The sequence below is a fragment of the Moschus berezovskii genome, chromosome 13 (genome assembly GCF_049115385.1).
Source record: "Moschus berezovskii isolate FMDL1 chromosome 13, NW_MosBer_1.0, whole genome shotgun sequence".
NCBI classification, from domain to species: Eukaryota; Metazoa; Chordata; class Mammalia; order Artiodactyla; family Moschidae; genus Moschus; species Moschus berezovskii.
This window is the reverse complement of record NC_142472.1, coordinates 13,387,112-13,399,257: the sequence shown is the minus strand read 5'-3', so window position 1 is coordinate 13,399,257 and position 12,146 is coordinate 13,387,112. Positions and strand designations below refer to the sequence as shown.

The 12,146-nt window shown below is 41.4% G+C and overlaps 1 protein-coding gene across 1 annotated transcript in view; it reads left to right on the top strand.

Moving 5' to 3' along the window:
* HS6ST3 (heparan sulfate 6-O-sulfotransferase 3) overlaps positions 1-12,146 on the top strand; it is a 751,923-nt gene that overhangs the window by 601,441 nt on the left and 138,336 nt on the right. The gene's annotated exons all lie outside the window — the stretch shown is intronic.

Sequence of the window (12,146 nt, the reverse complement as noted above, 5' to 3'; positions counted from 1 at the left end):
TAATTTCCTAGTACATTCAAGGACACTTGCCAGTATTAGGGCAGCTACGGATTCCCGAATCTGCTGGGAACTTTAATCACAGATTGCTTTCAGGGAGCTTGTACAAATCCTGAAGATGAAAATAATTAAACTACATTAAGATTCCACACTCAATGATTCAGCAGTATCTATTTCTATATGAATATTAATAATGTTTCATGGAATAACAGATGTTCATTTTTCACATCTTTCCTTTTTCTGGCATAGCTATTATTGGTCAAATTAGTAAACAAAAAATGTATATTTTTCCTCTCACTTATTTACTAATTTTGGTTTCCTATTAATGCTTTGGGCTTTCCAGGTGGCACTAGTGATAAAGAACTCGCCTGCCAATACAGGATACATAAGAGACATGGGTTCGATCCCTGGGTCTGGAAGATCCCCTCAAGAAAGAAATGGCAACCCACACCAGTATTCTTGCCTGGAGAATTCCATGGACAGAGGAGCCTGATGGGCTATAGTCCATAGGGTCGCACAGAGTTGGATATGACTGAAGCAACTTAGCACACAATAATCCCTTGTTTTATTGACCTATATTTGTGTTCAGAATTATACAAATCTGATTACTATTCTTAAAATTCACTGTGTAAAAGAAAATATGTGCCTTTGGGGGACATAGTCTGGTCTGTGTTTTATCAAGCTCATCTTGGAATTTTTGCTTGAAAAGGGCATTGTGGCCAAAGAATAATTTCTATTGGAAAAAAAGGTTTGCACTCAGCTGCAGTCACTCCCAAGGGTTGATGTCCATCTATAATCCCAAATTCTTGGTTTCATTTTAGTTCTGTAAGATAGAATTCACCCTTCAGGTATTATCTACCTTTATATAGGTAAGGCTGCTTTCTCTACAGGTGAGAGATGAAAAAATATTGTCCTGTTTCCCCTGTTTTTAGTAAAAATATGAAAGTAGATCCCAGCCTCCTTATTGAATATAGAACAACCTTCTCTAACATCAGATATATGTGACTTTGTCATGCCATTTTAAAATGTTTAGCTAGATTCTTTAGAGTTGCATTGGAGTTACTGTATAACCCAACGTGTTTCAGCTATTTGTTCTCCTAGTAAAATGATTATTGGCTATAAGCACAGTTTGGGGGGGGGTGGATTTCCCAGGTGCCTGAGTGGTAAAGAATCCACCTATACCAATGTATGAGACATGGGAGATGTAGATTCGATCCCTGAGTTAGGAAGATCCCCCGGAGCAGGAAATGGCAGCCCACTCCAGTATTCTTGCTTGGAAAATTTCATGGACAGAGGAACTTGGTGGGCTGCAGTCCATGGGGTTGCAAAGAGTCGGACACGACTGAGCAGGCATGCACAAGGCACAGGCAGAGCTAGTGTGAGACCATCCCAGGGGAAGGTTAAAGCCAGGAGGGACTGCTTTCATATTCACATTCTTGATCTGGGAACATCTTTCATTTGGAAAATCACTCTAGCCCTGTAAAAGACACTCCTCTTTAAATTAAACAGCCCAGATTTGACCCTTAAAATCATGCTGCTCTCAGCAACTGGTTGTAACCTACAGACCTAAAACCCTAAAAGCAACTGAACTTGAGCAGTAATGTGTTTGTCACCTCTGCAGGCAGTCATGTCTTATTTCCCTGTCCATAGTATTAAATCTTATGAGAATAAAACCAACTTGATGTATCAAAATAAGGGACACACACACAGTTGCTCAGAAACACAGACACCTTAGAAACTCTGAGTTGAAAGTATCCTTAAAAATCTTTTGGTTCAAAGTCCTACACATGTAATGATTGATAGTAATAGCATCCAGCTAAATGCTTAAACAAGACAGGTGATGAGAAATCCCATTTCAGTGAAGGGTACTGTTGTAGTTCTTTTTTTTTTTTTAAGTCTTTATTGAATTTGTTACACTACTGCTTCTGTTTTGTTTTGGTCTTTTGGCTGCAAGGCATGTGGGATCTTAGTTTCCCAACCAGGGATTGAACCCACACCCCTCTGAATTGGAAGGCTAAGTTTTAACCACTGGACTGCCATGGAAGTCCCAATAGTTCTTTTTAAATTTAAAAAGAAAAAAACATTTTTCATGTATTTTCATTTAATGTTCTTTCTTATGTTGGCCAGAAAAAAACAAAAACAAAAACTTTCTCTTTTTAGATTCTACTCATTGGTCCTAGTTTATGCCTTTGAGGCAAAATAATGAAAACTGTTCTGTACCATTTGAGTCTTCTCTAGGGTCAACCATCCTTAGTTCTCCTGACTATAGGACAATTTCTGATCCTCTGTCCTTCATAACAGTCCGATGGCCTCTTGGAAATTTTGATAGTCACTCAGACACATTACAAGCAGGATTGGAAAATAGGCTTAAAATTCCTGGAGGACAATTCTGCAATATATAACCAAAGGATTTTACAATATGATTACTCTTTGATTCAGCAGTTTCTCTTATAGGAGCTTAGTGTACAAAAGCATTGAGATATATAAGGTTCACACATGATATGCAACACAACAGCAATAATAATAATGTTAATAATGAAAACTTGGAAAAACTGAATTATCCAAAATTAATGAGTGAATTAAATCATCAGAGCCTTCTGGCATCAAATGATAGACTAAGAATATATATTCATATCTTTTTTCCTTCATAATAATTTATTTAAATATAGTTGTATAAATCCATAACAGTAAGCAGAACTACACCGGGAAAGGAGTCTGAATGGTTGAGAGAGCTCAAGAAATTTCTAAAGGTATCCATCAGCATCCAGCCAGAGAAATAGTAGGACATAGGAGCTTTAGTACAACAAATTGGCTTACATGACTGTCCTGGCTCCTTGAAAGTGAAAGTGTTAGTCCCTCAATCGTATTCAACTTTCTCTGACCCCATGGACAGCAGCCCACCAGGCTCATCTGTCCACCGAATTCTCCAGGTGGGAGAATACTGGAGTGGGTTGTTATTCCCTTCTCCAGGGGATCTTCCCAGACCCAGAGATCCTTGCTCCTTAGGCAGCTCCAAAATCCACAGGCCAGGCTGTCAGGAGAGCTCATGGCAGGGGCTGAAGCAGCTATTCAGTTCAGTTCAGTTCATTTCAGTTGCTCAGTTCAGTTCAGTGTCCAGCTCTTTGCGACCCCATGAATCAGCACGCCAGGCCTCCCTGTCCATCACCAACTCCCAGAGTTCACTCAAACTCATGTCCATCAAGTTGGTGATGCCGTCCAGCCATCTAACTCTCTGTCGTCCCCATTTCCTCCCACCCCCAATCCCTCCCAGCATCAGAGTCTTTTCCAGTGAGTCAACTCGTCGTATGAGGTGGCCAAAGTATTGCAGTTTCAGCTTTAGCATCAGTCCTTCCAATGAACACCCAGGATTGATCTCTTTAGAATGGACTGGTGGGATCTCCTTTCAGTCCAAGGGACTCTCAAGAGTCTTCTCCAGCACCACAGTTCAAAAGCATCAATTCTTTGGCACTCAGCTTTCTTCACAGTCTAACTCTCACATCCATACATGACCACGGGAAAAACCATAGCCTTGACTAGACGGACCTTTGTTGGCAAAGTAATGTCTCTGCTTTTTAATATGCTGTCTAGGTTGGTCATAACTTTCCTTCCAAGGAGTAAGCGTCTTTTAATTTCCTGACTACAATCAGCATCTGCAGTGATTTTGGAGACCCCAAAAATAATGTCTGACACTGTTTCCACTGTTTCCCCATCTATTTCCCATGAAGTGATGGGACCAGATGCCATGATCTTTGTTTTCTGAATGTTGAGCCTCAAGCCAACCTTTTCACTCTCTTTCACTTTCATCAAGAGGCTTTTGAGTCCCTCTTCACTTTCTGCCATAAGGGTGGTGTCATCTGCATATCTGAGGTTATTGATATTTCTCCCGACAATCTTGATTCCAGCTTGTGCTTCTTCCAGCCCAGCGTTCCTCACGATGTACTCTGCATATAAGTTAAATAAGCAGGGTGACAATATACAGCCTTGACGCACTCGTTTTCCTATTTGGAACCAGTCTGTTGTTCCATGTCCAGTTCTGACTGTTGCTTCCTGACCTGCATACAGGTTTCTCAAGAGGCAGGTCAGGTGGTCTGGTATTCCCATCTCTTTCAGAATGATCCACAGTTTATTGTGATCCACAGAGTCAAAGGCTTTGGCATAGTCAATGAAGCAGAAATAGATGTTTTTCTGGAACTCTCTTTCTTTCTCCATGATCCAGCGGATGTTGGCAATTTGATCTCTGTTGCCTCTGCCTTTTCTAAAACCTGCTTGAACATCTGGGAGTTCATGGTTCACATATTGCTGAAGCCTGGCTTGGAGAATTTTGAGCATGACTTTACTAGCGTGTGAGATGAGTGCAATAGTGCGGTAGTTTGAGCATTCTTTGTCATTCCCTTTCTTTGAGATTGGAATGAAGACTGACCTTTTCCAGTCCTGTGGCCATTGCTGAGTTTTCCAAATTTGATGGCATATTGAGTGCAGCATTTTCACAGCATCATCTTTCAGGATTTGAAATAGCTCAACTGGAATTCCATCACCTCCACTAGCTTTGTTCGTAGTGATGCTCTCTAAGACCCACTTGACTTCACGTTCCAAGATGTCTGGCTCTAGATGAGTGATCACACCATCGTGATTATCTTCATCGTGAAGATCTTTTTTGTACAGTTCTTCTGTGTATTCTTGCCACCTCTTCTTAATATCTTCTGCTTCTGTTAGGTCCATACCATTTCTGTCCTTTATCGAGCCCGTCTTTGCATGAAATGTTCCCTTGATATCTCTAATTTTCTTGAAAAGATCTCTTGTTTTTCCTATTCTGTTGTTTTCCTCTGTTTCTTTGCACTGATCACTGAGGAAGGCTTTCTTATCTCTCCTTGCTATTCTTTGGAACTCTGCATTCAGATGCTTATATCTTTCCTTTTCTCCTTTGTTTTTCACTTCTCTTCTTTTCACAGCTATTTGTAAGGCCTCCTCAGACAGCCATTTTGCTTTTTTGCATTTCTTTTTCATGGGGATGGTCTTGGTCCCTGTCTCCTGTACAATGTCATGAACCTCTGTCCAGAGTTCATCAGACACTCTATCTATCAGATCTAGTCCCTTAAATCTATTTCTCACTTCCACTGATTAATCATAAGGGATTTGATTAGGTCATATCTGAATGGTCTAGAGGTTTTCCCTACTTTCTTCAATTTAAGTCTGAATTTGGCAATAAGGAGTTCATGATCTGAGCCACAGTCAGCTCCTGGTCTTGTTTTTGCTAACTGTATAGACCTTCTCCATCTTTGGATGCAAAGAATATAATCAATCTGATTTCGGTGTTGACTATCTGGTGATGTCCATGTGTAGAGTCTTCTCTTGTGTTGTTGGAAGAGGGTATTTGCTATGACCAGTGCGTTCTCTTGGCAAAACTCTATTAGCCTTTGCCCTGCTTCATTTCGTGCTCCAAGGCCAAATTTGCCTGTTACTCCAGGTGTTTCTTGACATCCTACTTTTGCATTCCAGTCCCCTATAATGAAAAGGACATCTTTTTTGGGTGTTAGTTCTAAAAGGTCTTGTAGGAAGGCAATGGCAAGCCACTCCAGTACTCTTGCCTAGAAAATCCCATGGATGGAGGAGCCTGGTAGGCTGCAGTCCGTGGGGTCACTAAGGGTCGGACACGACTGAGCGACTTCACTTTCACTTTTCAGTTTCACACATTGGAGAAGGAAATGGCAACCCACTCCAGTGTTCTTGCCTGGAGAATCTCAGGGACGGGGGAGCCTGGTGGGCTTCCGTCTATGGGGTCACACAGAGTCAGACACGACTGAGGTGACTTAGCAGCAGCAGGTCTTCATAGAACTGTTCAACTTCGGCTTCTTCAGCATTACTCGTTGGGGCATAGAGTTGGATTACTGTAATATTGAATGGTTTGCCTTGGAAACAAACAGAAATCATTCTGTCGTTTTTAAGATTGCATCCAAGTACTGCATTTCGGACTCTTTTGTTGACCATGATGGCTACTCCATTTTTTCTAAGGGATTCCTGCCCACAGTAGTAGATATAATGGTCATCTGAGTTAAATTCACCCATTCCAGTCCATTTTAGTTCACTGATTCCTAGAATGTCTATGTTCACTCTTGCCATCTCCTGTTTGACCACTTCCAATTTGCCTTGATTCATGGACCTAACATTCCAGGTTCCCATGCAATATTGCTCTTTACAGCATCAGACCTTGCTTCTATCACCAGTCACATCCACAACTGGGTATTTGTTTTCTTTGGCTCGATCCCTTCATTCTTTCTGGAGTTATTTCTCCACTGAGCTCCAGTAGCATACTGGGCACCTACCGACCTGGGGAATTCCTCATTCAGTATCCTATCATTTTGCCTTTTGATACTGTTCATGAGTTTCTCAAGGCAAGCATACTGAAGTGGTTTGCCATTCCCTTCTCCAGTGGACCACATTCTGTCAGACCTCTCCACCATGACCCGTCTGTCTTGGGTAGCCCCATACGGCATGGCTTAGTTTCATTGAGTTAGACAGGGCTGTGGTCCATATGATCAGATCAACTAGTTTTTTGTGATTATGATTTCAGTGTGTCTGCCCTCTAATGCCCCCTCCCAATACCTACCGTCTTATTTGGGTTTCACTTTGATCGTGGAAAATCTCTTCACAGCCGCTCCAGCAAAGTGCAGCCCCTGCACCTTACCTTGGACGAGGGGTATCTCCTCAAGGCCACCCCTCCTGACCTTGAAAGTGGAGTAGCTCCTCTCGGCCCTCCTGTGCCCACGCAGCCACCGTCTCCTGGACATGGGACAGCTCCTCTCGGCCACCGCCCTGACCTTGGGCGTGGGGTAGCTCCTCTCGGCCAGGCTTCTGCAGCTATTAACAAATAGAATACCTTCTTTCTCAAAGAAGCTCCAGTTTTACCCTAAGGCCTTTTGACTAAATGAATCGGCACCACCCAGATTATCTAGGATAATCTGCCATATTTAAAGTCAACTGATTGGGAACTTTAAATCTCATCTACAAATAGCTTCAGAGCAGCTGCTGGATTAGTGTTTGATAATGGAACTGTAGCCTAGTACAGTCAAATTGACCCATGAAACTGACTATCACACCAGAAGATGGGCACAGCATGGCAAAAAGTGTTCAGATCAATCAGCGAGGAGGAAGTTCCAGCATACGTAATACTTTAACGGGGCCACAGCAGAGGAGGGAGCCTGGCAGAGCCCCAGGGACAATTTTTGGTAGGACTGGGAAGTGAAGCAGAAAAGTAGGTATTTGCTGAAGGTCAGTTGACTTTTCCACATCTTTCTTACTTGTGCTTTTGTACGCTATCATGCAACTAACCTTTAAACCTGAGTGAAAAAGTTGAGAGATTTTCTCTAAGGAAGCAGAACTAACATCTGGGAAGAATTAGGATGACCAACATGGGTATTGACAGATGAAAGTAAGGCCTGCATCATTTGGCTTTGAGAAGAGGCCAAGAATGCAACACTTAAAGAAAAAAAGAAAGAAAAAGCCCAATGACAATACTGCCAGAAAATAACAGAACGTTCAAGAAACAGAAAAGAATACACAATAACTGTAACTATTGTATTCCGGGCTATTTGAGAAGATGATACATTCATAAGACAAGAACAAGATGACATGAACAAGATAAAGAGACCAAAAAAAGTCCCTCAGAAATTAATACGTGTGTCAGTTCAGTTCAGTTCAGTCGCTCAGTCGTGTCCGACTCTTTGCGACCCCATGAATGACAGCACGCAAGCCCTCCCTGTCCATCACCAACTCCCGGAGTTCACTCAAACTCACCTCCATCGAGTCGGTGATGCCATCCAGCCATCTCGTTCTCTGTTGTCCCCTTCTCCTCCTGCCCCCAATCTCTCCCAGCATCAGAGTCTTTTCCAATGAGTCAACTCTTCGTGTGAGGTGACCAAAGTATTGGAGCTTCAGCTTTAGCATCAGTGCTTCCAATGAACACCCAGGACTGATCTCCTTTAGAATGGACTGGTTGGGTCTCCTTGCAGTCCAAGGGACTCTCAAGAGTCTTCTCCAACACCACAGTTCAAAAGCATCAATATGTGTGTATGTGTACAAAAAAGAGAAAAATATATTGCAACAATAGTAAAAATAAGAATAACAGAAAACATGAGCTAAAATATTAGAGACATTAAAATCAACCCATACATTCCAACATATGACAATTAAAAGTTTCATCAAAAGAGTGGAGACAATACAGCCAGAAAAAACTAGAAAAGAACCAAAGCAAGAACATTTTTGGAGCAAATAGAAGACGAGATTCTTCCATTTAACAGTTTCCAGTGAGTGTTGATTAGGACAAATGAGTTAGCACTGGAATTAGACATATCCATGTGAAATTGAGAAAATATCCTTAAAGTTTCCAGAAGAATAGAAAATTTAGACAAAATAAAGCTGACCCCTGAAACAGCAGCAGAGCATGCTTGACGACAATGATATGGTGCATTTAAAGTAAAAGTGTAAGGGGAAATCGTTTTGATCCCAGAATTCTAACAGCCAGTGGTTATTTTTGAATGGTGGAGTGATGGGTTATTTCGTTTTCTTGGGGGGGGGGGATATTTTTATGTTATACTCTAATTTTCTCCAGAGACTGATGCATTTTTATACTTTCAAAAATGTGAATTATTTTTAAATAAAGCAAACACAAAGTACCAAATACAGCCTAATCAGTGATTAATGCTGCAGGTTTATTACATAGTTCCTTTCAGCTACTTTATTTCTACTGAGCAGTGGACCAAGATTATATTAGCTTTTTTTTGGTGACAGTAGTTTTTGCTACATCCTATTAAACTTATTGACAGTTTCAGCCCTTAAACTATTTTTCATTTCCATGTCCTTAAAACGTATCTGCCCTGCTCAGGACCTCAGCAGACCTTATTTTACTTGTTTGTAGTTGTGTCCAAAGCTTTGCATTATCCTTTTTTTCAATTCTTTGTGCTCGAACAAGCCCATCATGTACATTGTCAGCATTTTTGTGAATGCTGGTTTTTATCTTAACATATTAAACCTAAACTAATAAATCTGTTATTCCTAAAGCCAAGGAAGCAACTTGAATCTTTTGCTTGTCATTCTATTATATCTGAGCCTGTGTAGGAGAGGAGGAAATATTATCCCCTGTAAGGAAGAAGAGGCCTTAATTTCCCCCTGGCTTCAAAGGGACTGCTTGTCACACTGGAAAAGGTCATTTGCAAAATCGTTTCTTTTTGGCCTAAAATAGATGACACACTTCCCCTAGAGCGAATGATTCACTCTTATTTCATTGGGTTTAATCGTTAGGCTAGATAATGACTTAATGAGTGTAAACTGGTTCCTTCTGTATGGCAAGGGCATTGGGACATCCGAGTCCCATTTAGTTCATCCAGAGAAGTAATCCCTCGAGTGGAAATTCACCTCCTGGAATAACATGGTCATGATTTAAGGGGGAATGGTTTACTCACAGTGTTGTTTTGATCATCATAATAAGCAGAACAATTTTCTTTAGCTGATTTGGAGAGAAGAAACATGTTGGATAATAATAAGCTATTTTCAATAGCTGGGTTGATCTATCAATCAAAATTACCATTGAACAAAAGTACTATACTTAAATTCTGGAGCCTCAGTTACCAAAGTCACAATGTTTCTATTATGACAGCTGGCATGGCGTACTATTAAAGGCAACATTTCACTTTGTTTTCATTTTATCTACGATATTTGTGTAATTTGAGACAGGTGAAATATTAAGTACTGGTCTGAAGATATAGAGAATGACTAATCAAATAGTATGGTAGCTCATTGAGATTCCGCATTATGTATAGACAAACCCAAATTATGGAGTTTAAGAATAAAACTAGACAAGGATGGATTTTAAATAACTCTTGGAAATGGTTAAATAAACATATTTAATTTGCCTTAGATTTCTTTTTTCTGGGCACAAAAATAAAATCCAACAGTACAGAACTCACAGAGCTGGGAAGAAAAGTCAGTCAAAATTTAATATTCAGAGTGTATTTCTATATTCTGGGTGCTTGGCGGACTTAAAAAGGAGTCTCCATGATCCAATTGTTTATAATTTAATGAGAAAGACAAGAAAGGTGTAAGAATTACCTGTAAGCAAAGGGAGGTGAAAAAACAATACATAGCATAGACAATGGATAGAAGAAGAGGCTGGATCCGGTGATGATTAGAATTCGCAGAGGACAGAAAAAGATGAGAGGAACAGGAACAGGCGTGGCTGCACAGAATCTATGGAATTCAATATCCTGGTGAAGTTAATTAGAGGCGGTATTGGCTGTTCGCTCCATGTGAGTTGTGAGGAAGAATCAAGAGTTGCAGATGAGACCATTAAAGAACGTGTGGTCCTTTCCTTTTAGGTTAAACGCTGTCTGCAGTCATTCCAGTGTGTGCTCAGTCACATCTGACTCTTTGAGACCCCATGGACTGTAGCCTGCCAGGCTCCTCTGTCCATACTGGAGTGGGTTGTCATTTCCTACTCCAGGGACTCTCCCCAACTCAGGGATGAAATCCGTGTCTCCTACATTTCCTGCATTGCAGGTGGATTCTTTCCCTGCTGAACCATGGGGGAAGTCCAGTGAGATGATGCACAAGGCATCTGACAGGGATTTTTCTTCCTTTAGTCATAGTCTTTGGGCTTAAAGAATCTGTCTGCAATGCAGGAGACCCCAGTTCAATTCCTGGGTTGGGAAGATCCACTAGAGAAGGGATAGGCTACCAGTTTTCTGGCATGGAGAATTCCAAGGACTGCATAGTCCATGGGGTTGCAAAGAGTCAGACACACCTGAGCGACTTTCACTTAGGGTCTTTTAGACAGAACTTTCTATAACTCTGAGCTATCTTGAGACCTCTTACTTTGGCTGCTAAAAAGATTGAGCTAGAGGATCTTCAAGGTCCAGTATCTTCCAGGTTTAAAACATTCATGTGTATTAGGCATATTTGCTCTCTGAATTGCTTCCATTAACGTGAAATTCAAATACTGAGCATAGGCTCTGTTACCAGGAGGAGTTTCTGCTTCCAAATAGCAAACCATGTGTATCTTATGAGATAGATTCCACTAAAGACTAACATGAGGAACGCTGGGCTGGAAGAAGCACAAGCTGGAATCAAGATTGCTGGGAGAAATATCAATAACCTCAGATATGCAGATGACACCACCCTTATGGCAGAAAGTAAAGAGGAACTCAAAAGCCTCTTGATGAAAGTGAAAGAGGAGAGTGAAAAAGTTGGCTTGAAGGTCAACATTCAGAAAACTAAGATCATGGCATCTGGTCCCATCACTTTATGGCAAATAGATGGGGAAACAGTGGAAACAGTGTCAGACTTTATTTTTTTTTGGCTCCAAAATCACTGCAGATGCTGTATGCAGCCATGAAATTAAAAGATGCTTACTCCTTGGAAGGAAAGTTATGACCAACCTTGATAGCATATTAAAAAGCAGAGACATTACTTTGCCAACTAAGGTCCGTCTAGTCAAGGCTATGGTCATGTATGGATGTGAGAGTCGGACTGTGAAGAAAGCTGATCGCCGAAGAATTGATGCTTTTGAACTGTGGTGCTGGAGAAGACTCTTGAGAGTCCCTTGGACTGCAAGGAGACCAACCAGTCCATTCTAAAGGAGATCAATCCTGGGTGTTCATTGGAAGGACTGACGCTAAAGCTAAAACTCCAATACTTTGGCCACCTCATGCGATGAGTTGACTCACTGGAAAATACCCTGATGCTGGGAGGGATTGGGGGCGGGAGGAGAAGGGGACGACAGAGAATGAGATGGCTGGATGGCATCACCGACTCGATGGACATGAGTTTGAGTGAACTCCAGGAGTTGGTGATGGACAGGCAGGCCTGGCGTGCTGTGATTCATGGGGTTGCGCAGAGTCGGTCACGACTGACCTGACTGACTGACTAACTTTTCTACATGACCTGTTGACACTGGCATTGCCTATCATCAAGGCTTTCCCTGGGCTTAAGAACTGTGTTTAATAAACGGCACTGAGAATCTTAGCTTTAACCCACCAAGCAGCTCTCCTCATCTGCATTTGTTAAGGTTGTGAGAAGAGTAACCAACCTGTAATTTTCTGGTGCATCCTAATTAAAAATGGAGAATGAAGATAACGTTATGCTCTCATCAGAGGCACTTA